We start from the raw sequence: 13,880 nt of genomic DNA on the forward strand, positions 1-13,880 counted from the left end.
TGGAGATAAATAAATTCCACATTGCTGAAGGTAATTCATGGGTTTATTTGTGTATCACAGCACATAAAATACAGGGCCATTTAAGGATATATTCTCCTCTATGTCTTTGTTTTCAAATAAAATTTTCACTAAAAAAAAGAGGTGTGCTGAGCCATTTACTCATGGGAACTGAAAAAAGTTGTTCTTGTTCCACATGTGTTCTCACCATAAAAGCTGTGCACCACACACATCAGGTAACAGCAAAAGTGAGCTAGAATTCCTGACATCAACAAAACAGAACCTCCTGCTGAAATCAGTTAATCCATATGTCAAACTCCAGTAACTCTGTTATAAAACTTTTGAGTTCCATAAACTAAATTTTATGGAATGCCCTAGAAGCATATACTACTTTGATACTGAGATCAGTGATGGTTCTCTGCTATCTTTTAACCTTTTCTGACTATCTAAAGGAAAGTGAGTGTTGCTTGACAGCATATTTTGTTTAATTTTATTGTTTGATAAGGACTGAGCAAAAATCGTGTCCCTTCATAGTGAAGCTATTTTTAAAATAAGCTTTAAATAATAAGAGGGTCTGTCTGCCCTCTAAGATAAGCAGAAATACAAATTGTACTCTAAAACAAGTTATGGACTTAAATAAATAGGTATCTAAATTTATTTACAAAAATTTATCTTTCTTCCTTGTGTGCCACTCTCCCTTTTCTCTGGGGGGGAAGTTGTGTGGGTTGTTTTTTTCTTTTTAATCAGAGCCTTAATATATAATCCTCAAAACAAAATTTAAAGTTTTTGGGTGCAAAAAAATGCCATTATATGAACAGTCTTACTGTACTATATTTTTACTGCATTTTTTCTCTATCCTGCAATAACCTTTATATTATGAATTTCCAGTAAAAGAATAAATAAATAAAAAACCTCCACTTTTAAGCTAAGATTATTGTGCCAATCTAGGTAGAAAAAACACAAGATAATTCTACAGCAAACTATAGAATTATCTTGTATTTTCAACTGTCTCTAGCTGAAAATTTAGTCATCCTCATTCATCAAAATAAAGCATAAAGTTTAAAGCTTATTTGAGGGCATTCTGAGGGGTCAATAAAAATAACAATATAAGTGAGGATTGCAGAACCACAGTTCCAGCCAAATAAACAATAAATTCACTTATTTACATATTTCAGGTGGCACTGATCAGGCTGTATCAGGCACTGATACAGCCTGATACACTTTGAGATACATTGTACATTTGCATTCCTGCATTCAGGTTTCATTGTTAGATAAACCACAGTCTGGCTTTTATATTTATAAATCAGTAATAATATATGTATACATAATATATGTTTACATTGCTTTCAAGCAATGGTTTTCATACTCTGTATGAGTGTGGGATCAAACACAGCAACATATATGTTAAAATCTTGACTCCAACAGCAACCTAAAGCCATCTACTCAGCTTCTGCACAGCAAGCAGCTCCTGCCAAACTGTGAGATGTACTGCCCACAGCTTCCCCTAGTACAAAACACAGACTCCCTCTGAGTTATGAATTCAGGACTAGCACAGAGACAGTAGCCTGTCTTGCACATGTCAAGATAGTGTCACTCAGGTGACTGGTGGCTTCTTGACTCCTCGACTTCCAGAAACTTTGAACCAGCTGATGTGGTAATGCATGAAGGAGCTTTGGATGGAAAAACATGTGTAGGTCTAAAGGAGACACAGAGGTGAGACTGCACAGTGGCTCTTGGTGGAGTGCATGAATGTCCAAAAGAATGCTCTTGAATTCCCTAAGAACAAATTAAAGGAGCATTTTTTGTCTAGCACTGGGCTGGACCAGACAGGAAAGCACAAGAAAAGTTAAAACTCTAGTGGTTCAACAGCCCTTAACAGTGCAAATAAAATTATGAAAATAATGGTAAAAATAACATATGAAAATTGACGTAATGATTGTATTTTCAATATTAACACCTATGATTTCATAACAGAAGTTCTGTACATACATGCATACCCCTACTTATATTTACATATATGCTTGTATATATACATCAGTCTTATCTGAAACCCACCAAAATAAACACAAATTAAAGCTAAAAGATTCATTTTAATACGAGGCATTTGAGATGGCTGGCAAGCCTTATTTACACATTTCCTCTATTTTTATATATTTAAAGAAACATCAAAGGTTTTTAACAAGAAAATTATGTTCTCATAGCCATAAAGTATACTCTTGTGATTGCATTAGAGTGGCTGTGCAATATAACTCCTTTGCTTGCTGACAGTGGTTTTTGCTATGTTAATTAAATAAGTAATACGTCTGCTATTTTTATTCATTAAAATTAATGCAATAATATCTATGTTGAAGGTTCACATTGGACTCAATCTGGCAAGCCGAATGAAACAGCTCCACCGGAGTTGCTAACATTACTCTTGACGGAACAGAGCTCTGACAGGAGATTCTGTGCGAAATCGGTTTACCCTTGCTTCACTTAATATCATTCCAAATCAGCAAACACGAGCATCTTCAGAGCAGACAAAAATGTCCTCTATTAAAGAAAGCTATGGAAACCACAAGTCTCCAGGCGACAGGTTGTGCCGGGCACGGAGCCCGCTGGCTGGGCATTCCTGCTGCGCTGGGGAAATGCCGCCGGCGTCACCGCGGAGCTCTGCGGTCCAGCTCTGGTCCAAAGCCGTCAGCTGGAATTAGCCCAAAGGATGGCACTCAGCACGGCTTGTCAATTCCAGTAACAAGACCTGAAAAAAACAGCAGAGGTTTCACGGACGAAACCCGAGATCCCTTCACCTCTGGGATTATCTCCCAGAGAAACAGGAGCTGCCCTGCTCTGGCTTTCCCTTTGGGAAAGCGGCTCTTGGCGAAGGCAGGCAGTACCTGTGAGCATGCAGCAGGTGATGGCTCTGTGCCCACAGGCAAACACGCTGTGTGAAATAACAGAACCTCGCTGCTAAGGTTTTAAAACTCCCAAATCTAATTCACTACACACTGAGACCAACAGCAGCCTTTCCCACACCTCCCTGGGCAATGGATTAAGATTTGATGAATAAGAGCAAACACAGAGTCAAAGTTCAGCATCAAAACCAGAAAGCCCTATCACTATTAACATTTTTTCTCTGCTATCATTTTTGTTCTGTTACACCTGAAACCTGGCAAAAAGGAAAACCACAAGCCGCCTTTGATTCATGCCCATCCATATTTTATATACAATTAATTCAGGCAAATAGGGAAAAAAGAGAGGATGAATAGTGAAGTAATCTCAAATTAAAAAGACTGATTAGTATTTAGGAAACAGGCAGCTGACCCAGCCACCCCCAGTAGTATGACTCACAGTACTATTTTCATATTTGTATTATTTAGCATCTAAAGACCTCAGCTGAGAGACCTGTTCTGCTAAGAACTTGCATTAAGTACTCTGAAAATATCTTCCCTGATTAATTTTCTACTGAGAAGAAAGTGTTTTCATTACAATTTTATGTCTAAAATGGCATCTTTTGATTCAATCCTCCCAAAATCTAAGTGCTAAATAAATAAAAAATATTAAAAAATCCACCCTCCAACCAACATGGAAATTACTTCTTTTCTAGAGGCTGGAAGAATGCAAATACTTTCTATGATTTCTGAGGGCTGGCAAAAAATTGGATTTTCGTTGAGGCAGGAAGAAGAAATTGACATAAACTTTTCCTCTAACCCTACTTTATATATAATAAAATATAAATATTAAAAAATATTAAAGAGTTTACATTATAAATAGATGAAACACTTAAAAAGACACGAAGGCAGAATGTGTTTATGTTCTTCAGTGTTTACAGACAAGAAATCGAAGTATGGACCAACTTAGTAAAGTTTTACAGAGAAGCAATATTTGGAACTAGTGAAAGGGCCTGATTTCAGACACCAAAGAAATGAAAGACATACACTGCATTAGCTAATATGGAAGTCTTAAGCATTAAGTGATACTACAAATGGACAAAATGAAAACAATAACTAAGGAAGGTCCCTTGTAAGTGAAGAGCCATAAGTAGGAGTAGAGTATCTGTCCATTGAGCCATTGATTGTCCTTTCACAGAATATACATTATTATATATAATATATATATTATACATTATTATATTTATAAAGTACTGAAGAAGCATTATGAAGGAGGATATGTTAAACTAACTAAAGACTGAAACCTATCTGTATTTTGATTAACCTGACAATTCTTTAGAAAGAATAAGCTCAAGTACACTAACACTGCATATATTTTTAGTGATTGATTTTAAAGAGCCTTCTGAGTTTTCCATCAGAGCAACTGAAAGTACTGCAGGCCACGGATGGTGTAACAGCCTTTAAAGAAACTAGATGTTTCCTTCTGTGAATAAACAAAATATGGGGGTTGCATAACCTTTAACAATGGAAATTAATAAGACTCTTTATGCTGTCAATAGCATAGCAAGCTTTATTGAATTCTGTTACAGTTTACAAGATTTTCTTTTTCTAATCAATGTTAACCTATTAAACATAAGCAGTATGAAGTGTTTTTTTATTAGAAAACAACAAAAATGAGGAAATTAGATGATAAAGCTGGAGATTGATCGACTACCTATGGAGTGCAGTAGGCCTCGTTCCATTTCCATCTCTGTGTTTTGGACCAGGACTTTAGTAATGAGGACTTAAACAGCAGAATTTGGCTGTCCAGTCAACATTAATAAGACCTTTATTAAGCAGTACTACAGTTGCTGGGTTTGTAAAATGAACAGGCAGTGAAGAACTGAGGCCTCAAGAACACACAGTCCATCTAGTCAGACAGCAGACGTCCAAGAGAAGCCTTGGAGGAACAAATCCTTTGGAAGAAGCATCCTTTAACTCTTCAGAAATCACACACACATCCACTGATTACACCATAACTGGGGTACACAAGGTGACACAGCCTTCTAACTACCTGTTACACAGCCTGATGATCTTCTTACCTAGGTATCTATTACAATGCAACATTTAAAAATTGTGTTTTCATCAAAATATTCTATTCTACTAGAGCTTTCTCTTCACTGTATCCTTGTCCGTAAGAGACAAAGGATTTGAATGAATTGTGTAAAGGAGTACAATTAAATTTTATTAGTCATCAGTAAAACAATATTTAAGATAACCAAAGTATCTTTCAACAGCTTTCAGTATTGCCTGCATCACCTGTTCTTCTTTTCTGAATAAAACAAAACCTTCACTTCTTTCTTCCAATGGGAATCTTTTCATGTGAAAGAGATATTTTTTGGTTGGGTTTTTTTTTTTTGCTATCATTCTCTGGTCTTTTCTTCTTTCTTAATAGGTTTTTGGCTATCATTCTCTGGTCTTTTGTTCTTTCTTAATAGGTTTCTGGATGCAAAGTGACCAAAAGCAGACAGATTATTCATACTGAATATGACAGTGAAGAGTTGCTAAATGTTACACATGGAATACTAAACAAAGTTTTACATTTCTTTTATTTTATATATATATATATATCTTTCTTCTACTATGACCTGAGCAAATACCCTGGTTGAGCTTTTCCACAAAAATGAGCAAGAGATTTTTGATAGTATCTGTTGTTCTGTCAGGAGAGGTATACAGGAAACATTTAGATTGTATCTTCCAAAGTTTTACCATGTAGATTTCTAAAATTACATTTGATACCATACAGCCCTTTGATAGCCTTTTCAAAGTATGTTTCTGCTTTGACATTCCAAAATACATCTGCATTGTCTTCAAATATGCTGCATTTACAGATCATTAAAAATAAATACTAAATCAACACTAAAAAACAGCTTCTGTCTCGTGGCTTGTTTGAATGATGCTTGTTTTCCTACATTTAGCACAGGAAATAAGTAGAGTATTTCCTCTTTATGGCTTACTCTCAGTCTCCCTCTGGGTTTGTAAGTGCACAGGTACAGGTCTATGTATGCACAGGCAGGAGCAGGTATCTGTATTTGTGCAGGTATACTCTCCTCTAGTGACCAGCTACAGAATTGATCCCCGTAAGTATACTTTAAGCTATTAGAGATGACCCAAAGTAGGGCCATGAGGATGGTGAAGGGTCAGGAGGGGAAACCTTAAGAGGAGCAGCTGAGGTGATTTGGTCTGTTCAACCTGGAGGGGACTGAAGGGAGACCTCATTGCAGTTACAACTTCCTCATGAGGAGAAGTGGAGGGAACAAAACTGATCTCTTCCCTCTCATGACCAGTGACAGGATGCAGGGAAATGGTTGAAGCTGAGTCAGGGGAGGTTTAGGTTGGGTATCAGGAAAAGGTTCTTCACCCAGAGGGTGGTTGGGCACTCAGACTCCCCAGGGAAGTGGTCACAGCACCAAGCCTGTCTGAGTCCAAAAGGTGTTTGGACAATGCTATCAGGCACATGGTGTGGCTCTTGGGGTGTCCTCCCCAGGGCCAGGAGTTGGACTCAATAATCCTGATGTGTCTCTTTCAACTCAGCATATTCTATGATTCTTTGGTAACTAAATATATAAGTATGTGCAGAGAGATAGTGCCAATCAGCCAGCCTGATCTTCACCTCTAGGACCCGCAAAGACATGTCTAGTAGAAAGTTCACAGGCCTTGTCTGTTTTGTAAGAGATATTGAACAAAACAAACTCTGTATACTGAACACGTAGATCTTATTGATAGATTCATGCACAAACACACGTATCTCCATCACAAGCACAACCTGCTGAAAAGGAAACACCATGCATTTCCTGTTACGTTATTCTAATATGAGCAAAAGATTTTCTGGGGGGAGAAAAAAAAGTTTTAATGCAGGAGTAGACAGCCAGAAAGCATTAAAGGAAAGCCAAAGATGCAGAATGCCAAGGTGCTGTATGGTAACAGCTGTGCTCTGCTGCCATCCTGAAATTCTGTGCACTGAGCAGCAACCTGACAGACATAGGGCTAAAACTGCTGCCAGGGATCAGTGCCACACAAAAGCATCCTGGCCAAACACATTCCTGTGCAGACATTGTGGCACTATCCCAAGGCTTCCATCATACCAACAGATCTTCCTGGTGTAGGAATTATCCCTGAGGCATATGATCTGAGCTCAGAGTCAAATCCAGTAAAGGTGTGCTGTCAAATGGATGCAGGCAGGGACAAATGCACTTGCAGGTCCCTTACACCATTCAGGCACAGCAATTCCCTGTCTGAGGCAACTGGTCTGGGAACTCAGACAGGTCACAGCTGGTTAAGCTCACTCCTAGCCACCAGCAGAAGCCTTTCCCTGCACATTACAACGGATGCACATTACTATGATTTCATTTTCCCTGAAACGGGCTTAACTTTTGGTTGGGATTGAGTAGGGATTGCTACTGACACTCCAAGCACACATTACTAAGTGAACTTAATAGGTGAAATTGAGATATTGAGGTTTTACACAGCCGTGGCACTACCTTCGTAAGTGTCAGTCTTGCAAGAGCATTGTGAGATTTTTGTTGAAAATTCTAAGGTTTGTACTTTGTCAGAGGAAAGTGTGATTTCTGCAAATTACCCATATTTTCTAAAATTATTGGCCATTTCTTTTCAGTCTTTTCAGCCAACAGAAAACATTCTTTCTTTCATGTTCCTCACATCAATTTAGTATTTTATGGAGAAGCACCTCAAGTTACCTCAACTGAGAGATCAAAATCTCATTGCGTGACTGGAAACAGACACAAGAACAAAAAGGTGATGACCCTTGCACTGAAGATTTTAAGGATTCTCAAAAAAAAAAAATAGAGCAGTGGGAGTTGGGAACTGCAAGAACTTCAAGCATCTGGGTATCACTAGTAAAGAACAGACAAGAAGAACATAGAAATATATTCGATCTCTGAAGACAGAGAAGATGCTTCACCATTGTCTGTACATTTACAAGCTTTTCTGCCCCTCTTTTTAACCCATTCTGCAGTCTCCATCCTCTTCCTCTTTAACAATGTTCTATTCACTGTGGACAGCTGTGAAGGGCCAGAGAACAGAAAACTTTCTGACACCACTACCCCATGTCTGCCTGCTGATTGTACAGATTTGTACAAATGGTATTGGTCTTCTCAACACATGAATTAGGTTTCTGTATTTCTTTTCATAAGCTAAACTGAGCATTTCCTCAATTATTCCCAGAAGTAAAAAATTGAATGGAAACAATATCTACTGCATTGGTAAAAATCTAAATGTTTTCACGTTCTCCCTTTCTCCTACTTTATTCCCAATTTAAAAATCTTTGTAAATGCTGTAGTTGATGCTATGACCATTGAAGGATTATTGTTCTGGCTGTGTGCTGTTCTTATAAACATGAAACTTTAAAGCACATGAAGCAGTAATTCTGATGCCCTTGGTTCGTTTGTTCAGACCTAGTTATTGAGGCATAAATAGTGTGCTGTGTAACACCATGGAATGACCTAGGAGTGCCTATAACACACAGGTACAGTGAGACCTAGAAAAACAGAGCACTCAGTGTTAAAACAGAGAACCAGCACTACCTGATTTCCCTGCCCTGGTCTTACAGAGCTTTGGCAAATGGCACAGGATTTTTCCCTTCTGCAGGATGGAGTTCTGTATGTGACTACCTCAGGGGCATATGCAAAGCTTGAATATTAACTGTAAAAACCCACAAGTTTTCATCTTCATTATTCACTCCTTACTCCCTGCCCCCCAAAACAGTTTTCACCTAACTGTGAATTAATTTTAAGCTGTCACAAAAAGAATTAATTGCTGAATTTCATCTAGTTTTGTTTTAGGAGTATGAAAACGTTACGAAAGTGCATAAAAAAATGGTATATTAAATGATCCCTCCTGAGTCACTAAGCCACTGTGGTCCATCACTGCATATTTAATTACATTTTAAAATAAAAGCATATACTTGAGTTGATAAAGCATAATGGCTGCTTTGGTGCTGCTATAGACATTCATATAAAGACTTAAAGAAACACATGGATTACTGACCTGACAGGCCATGACAGTAACCTAAAATAGCCATTATGGTCTCTACTGTGCATTCTTCTTATTTCATGGACCCCTGACACAATGGATGGAAAGAGGAGAGATTTATAAAAGAAATGCTGACACAACCTTACCTATAGCTGTGCAAATGGTGCCTCTATAATTAAACTCTACAACTTCAGCACCACCAGATAAGTTGCTACTTTCTAATCATATTAATCAGAGCTTCGTGTTTTAATTGCCCTATATTATCATGCAGTGTGAACTATAAAAATAAAAAGATTCCCAGCAGCTAAAGATCATAGCTGTTATGAAACACAGAAGTAAATCCAAACAGTTCTCTGTAAGTGAAATACACTGAAGGAAAATCTCAGCTGATTATCCATTTTTCAAGGTTCTACATAATAGCCACAGAAAGTCCTCTGAATACCTCACAAGAATATCACTGAATAGTAAAAAAGCTTCATTAATATCTGCCCTGTATGTTTCAAATCTTCCTATCAGCAGCAAAACAAGTCTACTGTCTTCAGTGACAATGACAGTCAGAAGCCTGCTCTTTCAGAGGGAGGCACTGAGATTATTCTTCATGCACTGCTGTTTTCTTTAAAAGCCAGCTCTCCAGTGATAGCAAGGAGTGGGTGGCCAAACTCTCACTGCTTTCAGTGGTCTGAGATTTGGAGCCTGGGAATGTTTTATGTAAATATTTCTCTTCACATTTTCTCTTCATTTGTCCGAGTGATTTACAGCTTTACTTCAGCAGGGAAAGTTTCCTCTCTAAAAATCTACATTTGGTGCAAACTGAGCAGATACTGCAATGGAGCTGAAACCCTCTGACCAAGCAGGCATTGCTAACTACAACAATAAAATTAATCTATAAATAAAACTTGGTTGCTTACCATTCTCTATTGTCCTGAATTTGCAAATCCTTGCATGCTGCATGCCACTTTACATGTATCATGTGATACATTCCCACACTGTCAGAGCCTACTCCTCTACAGCACCAGTTTTATAACACCTTCTGGAGACAATTGTGCTTCACTTTAAGATGGATGGCACAGGTATGTAGCCTGTGTGTCACAAGGGGTCCTGTAAGGAATCAGTGGAAAGAGCATGCCTGTAATTATGTGTGGCGGAACAGAGAATGCCATGGACATTTCTGAAAATTATATGAGCTGTAGCAATGCATAGGAGTTGCCATAGTGTTATTCTGACCCCTGAAGGATGGAAACAGAGTTAACTTCATATCCTTTTTTTTCCCATTTGCTCAGTATACTCTATGAATGTCAAACTCTAAACTGCATTAGCAGGATTTTTTAGTGCTTGCCCAGACCTACCCTCCAGGAATATGAAAATAGTCATGAATTAATGGTGAATCAACTTTAAAATACTGATGTTTTCAAGGAAGCAGAAAAAAAGTGATATTTCAGGCAGCTGGAAGGAAAAATTACTGTGAGTTTGATAGTGCATTAAATCTAGTAAGTATGTGAAGATCATGTTTATCATGAGATGTAAAACCCACTCTGCCCTCACCTCTTCTTAACTGGAAACTATTTTAGTGACATTTTGCTAGAATGAATTCAGAGTGAAGTGGGGAAGGACACAGGTCAGTGATGATAAGATCACTCATTTCAGCTGAGTTGAGATTTCATCAGGCTCCCATTTTTCAGAAAATGCATCTGTTAGAGGTATGGGCCCTCAGCAGTGCTTTGTGAGCTTATCTGTCTTCAAGGAGTGCTCTTCCCCCTCCTCCCCCTGAACAGACAGGAAAAGTGATTCAGGATTCTAAAAGGGGCATTAAGGCACATCCTGATACCGCTATCTTTGAGGACAATTTGCTAAAGGAGTCTGAGTTAAACCAATGGGACTCCTGTTACACCTTTGCTCTTCCCCTACTCACTTCTAAGATGCTCGAAATGTGTTAATGGACCACCTTCCAGCTTCCTGCACATGTAACAGGTGCATGAAGCTGTTGTATCTGACAGTACTTGTTTCTGCCGTCAGTCCCGCTGCATGGTGACACCCAGGAGCAGCACCCTGCCAAAGCTGCGAGCAGTCCCTGCTCACCCCGAGAGACACCAGGCGAGCGCCGCACACAGCCGGGCGGAGCGGCACGGCACGGCACGGCACGGCTCTGCCTGGAGCCCTGCAGAGAGGTCAGCACCACGCCGAGCCTGGAGCCTGGCGACGGCGAGGGGAGAAGAGGAGGATCAATCTTAATTTGGGTTTTGTTCCTCCTCCGCTCAGCTGTTGCCATGCACCCAAGCCCCAGGTTGCGGTGTGACCTTGCCGCGGAGCTGCTCAACGGGACCATTGTGCAGCCTCGCCGGGGCTCCTCGGGAGCCTCTGCCCGGGTGTGGCTGAACCAGCGCCTCGGCAGCTTCCTCCTCCTCCTCCTCCTCCTCTCCTCCTCCTTCTCCTCCACCTCCTCCTCCGTGAACTCCCTGTCCCGGGGAAACTCCGCCGGCAGCACGCTGATGCAAAAGGCAGCCTGCGAGAGGCAAACCCCTTGTCAGGAGCTGAGCTGAGCAAGGATCTCCCCTCCTCTGCCCAGGTCTCCATCCCTCGCTGCCGAGAGCGCTACAAAGTTAACCCAAGTGATCGATACGCTATAGGAGCACATTATTCCACTATCGGCGACTGATGCCACTGATGTAATCAAGTTACATAATCGCCGTCTTTGCACAAATACATCCATCTTCCTACAGACAGATCTGCATATCTTCTTCCATCCATTATGCATGAACTCACCAGCAGTACATAAGGGTACATATTTTCGCACACACTATGTAACTTTAGCATTGCAGTGCATTGCACTGCACAACGTCATCACTATCGATTCCCTCAACCTTCCCCCACTCCCTCTCATCAGAACTGATTTTGCAGAGAGAGATTACCAATGTGCACTGCTCGGATCCCTTTAAATCTTTAAAGGCTGAAGTGCTTCCCTCACTCGCTTCTGTTCTTAAGAAGATGATCTTTCCTTTTTCTCCCGTCTCGCTTCACACCACAAGTAACAGGAATGAATTCCCACACAGTCCCTCAGCCAGATGCATGTATGTATGAAATACCGAAGATAGCATCTCTGTTTGCACATCTTCCAACTCCCATACACGTGGCCTGAGGTTTCAGTAGGTAAGTTATTGGGTAAAAAAGGTATTTTGTAAGAGCAGCTGGATGAGAGATTTTCAGTCTAGTGACATTTATGATATTTCTCTACTATGAAGCTGAGGAGATTTTGTCCTTACCGCCCCTCAGTTTATAATTTTCTTGCAAGATTTACAGGAACAGTTGTAATCCCAAATTACCAGTGGCATTTAACCCCTTTAGCACCAGTGCACTGTACCACGATCAATATGGATCAGCACCTTAAAGTTTAACAACTTGAAAAGCAGGTTTTCTCTACCTCCATTGCAGCTATGAAATGCAGCAGAACGCTGCACAGAGTTGGAAACATCTGTTTAACCAGACGAGGGGATCCGATCTCATATTAATTAGATTCCATCACTGAGACCTTCTTTACTGTCACATAGCCTTTCCAGTCAAATAGGTTACAACCAGGCAAATTAAAAATTAAAAAATAGGGGAAATGAAAGACTCCTTGCTCTCACAGTAGTCTCCCAAATCCAGAGGGTGCATGAATACAGAAGGAGGAGATTTTTAATTCTTTTTTTTTTAATTCATCGCAAAAAGCACTCACCAGAAGACCCACTGCAGTTATTCCACTCAACTGCCAATAGCGGCCGGAGCCCCTCGCATCAGGGTAATGCAGCAATCCCGAAAGTGCCCATTCCAGTCACCCGCCACCAAGTTTAGCAATGCCGGGCTTTTTGCCTGGATAAAATGACCTTACCCACAGGAGTCTCCCGAAATATTCCTCCGGTGCGATCGGTCAGCGAGGCGAGTGCCGGTCACCACACTGCGCACTCGGCCGGAGCAGCCCCGTGTTTACTCCTGGGGCTCAGCTGGCCGCGAGTGCCGCGGACGCGGCGCCCATCCATCCACCGCCGCCAGCTCCGCCGCGGGCGCAGGTAATTCCATACAGACCTCGGCGCCCCCCACCCCCCCGAGTCGCCCCTTCCTTCCTAGTTCAGAAAGTGCCCGCGTCGCCGGCGGGAGGTACCATCCAGGTGCGGCGGGGGGGCGGGGGAAGGGGGCGGCCGGCCTGGGGCCCCCGCGCCGCCCGCGGGCAGCTCCGCGCCCAGCGCGCCGCCGCCGCCGAGGGCCGGATCCGGCTGCCCGCACGAGTATCCGGCCAGCGACGCTCCGGAGGGGATCCTTTCCTGCTGCCGGGCGGCTGGGGGGAAAACGCTCCGAGGGGGCCGGGGGAGGGTGCTTGCCGGGTCCTAGCACCAGCACCGCAGCGCCAAAAAAAAAAAAAAAAAAAAAAAAGAGGGGGGTGTTGGGGGAAAAATTCTCCAAATGGAAAAGAAGAAAGGAAAAAAAAATCAGTTGTCCGCTTGCCCCGAACGATACTAATCCCCGGTGAAAATGACAAGTGATCAGCAAAGAAGAGGAGGTCTTGATTGATAACCACAATCCACCCAAAATATCCTCGGGAGCAGAGGAAGAGAGGGAGGGAGAGAGGCGAGAGAAACTGCAGTGCATAAACGATCCCTGTGTTCCTACGAGACGGGCTGCTCGCTCGCTCGCTCGCTCGCTCGGCTGCACGCCCTCCGCCGGGCCGGCAGGAAGGGGCCGGCACTGCCCCCCGATGGACAGCGCCGCACTCGCGCCCTGCTGCGGGGGCAGCCGCCGGGAGCCCTTCCCGAGGGATCCTGGAGAAACTCCTGCCTAGCGGGGCCTCCCTGCTCCTTCCCTCCTGCCTGCCTCCGCCCCGGCGCCGCCCCGCTCCGCGCTGCCGGCTGCTCCGCTCCGCGCCGCGCTGCTCTGCCGGGACAGCGGCGGGCACGGCCGCGGGGTCAGCCTGCTCCGCTTTACCTCTTGCGCTTTGGTTTATTTGTCTCCCCCCTG

The 13,880-nt window shown here is 42.2% G+C and overlaps 1 protein-coding gene across 1 annotated transcript in view; it reads right to left on the reverse strand.

The window, feature by feature from the left end:
* IL1RAPL1 (interleukin 1 receptor accessory protein like 1) overlaps positions 1-13,880 on the reverse strand; it is a 660,453-nt gene extending 646,573 nt beyond the window's left edge. Inside the window, exon 1 of the mRNA XM_085050061.1 lies at positions 12,760-13,880. The gene's annotated coding sequence lies outside the window, so the exon portion shown is untranslated. The remainder of the gene's footprint in view (positions 1-12,759) is intronic.

The sequence above is a fragment of the Lichenostomus cassidix genome, chromosome 1 (assembly GCF_008360975.1).
Source record: "Lichenostomus cassidix isolate B80296 chromosome 1, HeHo_3.0, whole genome shotgun sequence".
In the NCBI taxonomy this organism is placed as follows: domain Eukaryota; kingdom Metazoa; phylum Chordata; class Aves; order Passeriformes; family Meliphagidae; genus Lichenostomus; species Lichenostomus cassidix.